Source organism: Palaemon carinicauda, chromosome 5 (genome assembly GCF_036898095.1).
Source record: "Palaemon carinicauda isolate YSFRI2023 chromosome 5, ASM3689809v2, whole genome shotgun sequence".
NCBI lineage: Eukaryota > Metazoa > Arthropoda > Malacostraca > Decapoda > Palaemonidae > Palaemon > Palaemon carinicauda.
Window position 1 is genome coordinate 152,449,532 of NC_090729.1, and position 3,759 is coordinate 152,453,290.

Below are 3,759 nucleotides of genomic sequence, written 5' to 3' on the forward strand. Positions count from 1 at the left end.
GAAAGAGTATTATAGCTATGAGATTGAATTGTTTTGCATTTACGTAAAAAGTAGAAGGATGATTTACATTATCGATGAATTGTTTGGGAAACGAAATGAGATGGGATTGAATACATACATTACGGATTCATACAAAATAAGTTAGCGAGTGACTGAAGAATATAATGACAAAATAGAATTAAAGAAAACTGTATGTCAGATTTCAAGTTTATTTCATGAACGTAAACGGCAGTAATGGAAGGAACTTTCAGTGTCGAGTAAATGAGCAGAAAAAAGGGCTAATTTCAGAATAAAGCTATCGAAGACGTGAAAGCAGTCAGGCGCGTCTATAAATATTGAAGATGGTATTTGTTTGAAAGCAACCGTCGTTATGAGTAATTACGTAGACCATTTGCTATTAGGCTTCATTATGTCCCATTGGGCTTTGCAAAGCATAATGATACGTATGCAAATAAGGGATATTTTTTCCCAGTGAATAGTAGAAAACGCTTCATTCAAGTGATATAAAAGAAAATATCAATGGGAATAAAAAGACTAGAAATAAGAAAACAATTAATTTTACAGAAAAAGCAATTTGCACGGAGGGAGAAAGCCCAGTAGATGGAATAGCAGTAAGAATTCGTTGTGAGGAAAATGATGTCAATCACCAACAGTAATTCTTAGGGACTTACAACTATGTTACTGAAACGACATCAATCTGTATGATTAACGTGATACATGATAATTATAAGATAGGATTAACGGTAGTCTTAGAAGACATGAGAATAAGATTAAGTGGTCGGTTAAGGCATTGAAGATATAATATCGTGAAGAGAAGTCAGTCTAATCCGTGGAAAAGAGGATTAGCTTTCTCTTTCTCCGTAAAAGGGGAGATGAAACCTAGCGGACAACTTCAAAAACATTCAATTTGAAAATTAGGTAGAAATCATGAAACGCATCTCAGGGAAACAGCCCATTGTGAAAGAATTGCGCGGGGACTAGACGGACCTTGAGAGAGCGTGCGGTACAGTTTTGACACAGGATTTAATTAAAGCTAAGAGTGCAGAGTATGCTGCAAGGCAATTGAATAGCAGTAATCCAAAGTATAATTAAATAGTGAAACTGTATTTGATTAAACGTTGAGCGAACGGATTAATTTCACGAAGGGGAAATAAAGGTATGACGAAGATCATGATCAGCAATGAGCAATTTCTTTTTCGGTTTAGATGAATAAACGAAGTGGAAGGTGAATGGTTGAAGATTTTCATGAACGAATGAGTTCTGGGAGTAGTTGAGTAGTCGGCTCTTATAGTTGGATAAAGTTTGATCAATATATCAAAGACAATTACAGAGTATAGTGAAGTTTAAAAGACGTTCTTTGGGATTATATTTGAGAAAATGGAAGTTGGATTAATAATGGAAGTAGAGGAAAATTGATTATTGATATCTAGTGGTGTTCATAAATATATGACAAGGAATTTTAAAATGGGCTAACAGAGTATTTGAGGGAAAGTGCATTAGCTATCTAATAAAATTTGAAGGATCAAGAAAGGTAAATAAAAATAGAATTCTATTAAAAAAAGTCCTTCTGAGCTGGAAAGCCATAACATGGTGAAAGGGTTCGTGTAACGCCATGATCATCAAAGCTATTCTAGTCAGGGTCTCCCATACTATGTTGGTTTGCTGTGAGCGATCAGACTGAAGTCTCCCTCCATCATCAATCCGCAGTGGCTAACGTATTGATGAAATGGCCAAACCTCAGACATGACTAAGGACTTGTCTAAGGCCTTTGTCCTACAGTAGAGTGCATTTGATGTTGTATATTAAACTAGACGGGTATTAGGCAGAGCACATACCTTCGCCACTGACGCTTTTGTCACCAAGAAAACTGATGGTGTTGTGAGTACTTGATCCCAAAACAGATGTATCATAAGATAAGCAAATAGATTATGCACATTTTGGCACTAGTTTCATACACACCAGATAAAAATTACCATAATTTGGCAGAAAGACGTTGTTTTACCTTTTCGTGACAGTGGCCTTGACTTTTGACTCAATCATTCCCAAAATCTAATCAAATCATCCTTGGATCATGGCCAATCATCCCAACAAATTTCATAAGATTCGGTCAAATGGTTTTTGAGTTATGTGAATCACAAACTCATTGACAGACACACTAACTATTAAATATACAAGGGTAATGACAGCACGATATCATGTTGGATATCACAAGATAGACAATTGAATTATGAATACTTGGGCACTAGTTTCATGCAGATCGGACAAAAAATTGACTGCGATATATCAAAAAGACATTTTTCTCCTTTTCGTGACCTTGACCTTGACCTTTGACCCAATCACTCCCAAAATCTAATAAACTTTTCCTTGGGTCATGTCCAATCATCCCACCAAATTTCATGAGATTCGGTTAAATAGTTTTGAGTTTTGCTATTTGTTTTTAAACTTTTTTCGTGACCATGGCCTTGACTTTTGAACCAATCACTCCCAAAATCTAATTAAATTGTCCTTGGAACATGGCCAATCTTCCCGCCAAATTTCATGAGATTCGGTCGAATAGATTTTGAGTTATGCGAATCACAATCACAAAGACAGACATACATATAAACATACGCCTATCAAAACATAACCTTCGCCGCAACGAAATTGGTGAAGGTAAGTATGTGGTGACTAGGAGAATGAGAAAAAAGTTACATAGCGTAAAAAAAATATTTTAGTCAAGTCTTTACTGACATGCAAAGGGCAAAGAACGTTGAATAACTGTATGTTATTATAGATTTTCAGCACTGTGGGAAAAAAGTTGCAGAAATAAGAAAATGGATTTGTTAAAAGGCCTGATTGGACGAAATGATCAACAAATCTAATGAGTGTGTTTTGTAAAGATGGTTGCTGCCAAATGGTTGATGTGTTAAGTACATTTTGAAAACAAAAGACAGGAATTTCGGCTCTGATACCTATGGAAGATGGAGCCTTGATGTCCAGGAAACAAGTACTGCATATAACTTATTAAATGCAATTAAAGAAACCCAAATTTTACGAATGAGATTTTCGAGTAATCTTTATCATGTGAATTTGAAGTTGCAGAAAATGGCAATGCTCTGTCGATTTTTTTCTATAAATCTACTTTCCGACTGGACATAGAATATTTTTCTTAGAATATCCATTCCAAAAAAACTACATGTATTTGTAACAAAATGCGTTTATAGTTTACCAAAGATTTTCAAGAAAGTTTTGAGACACAAGCAATATCTTGTCCATTGTGAATTACCGTAATTCGGTTTGAACCATTTTTGCCCACTCAGTGCAGACCCTTCCGAAATGGAAGCAACTTCTCTCTTTTCCACCAATATGCATCATGATATCTATATAAAGTCGTCTTGTTATTGGCGTATTATCTTTACAAAGCCACGTATAGCGGTTTGAAATGTGGATAACAGTCGGCAGTTAGTATCGTACACTTAGCAAAATATTGTTCTGACAAGCTAACTGTTTGTTGCTGTTGTCATTGTTCACAGATTAGAATATTCTTGGGAAAAGGCAATCTTTTACTTCCGTAGCCCAAATAAATGTCAATACGAGCATCAGGTAAACACCGGGTTTTAAAATACAAAATTATGAATCTTAGTAATATAGTTTAGAGAGCGTTTAATGAAAGATGACTGATAGCCCATTCCCTACAATTAATACTAGAACGAAGTAGGTGCAAATATAAGAATTAGCAAAGGATAAAATATATGAGAATTAATCTGAGGCCAATATAGG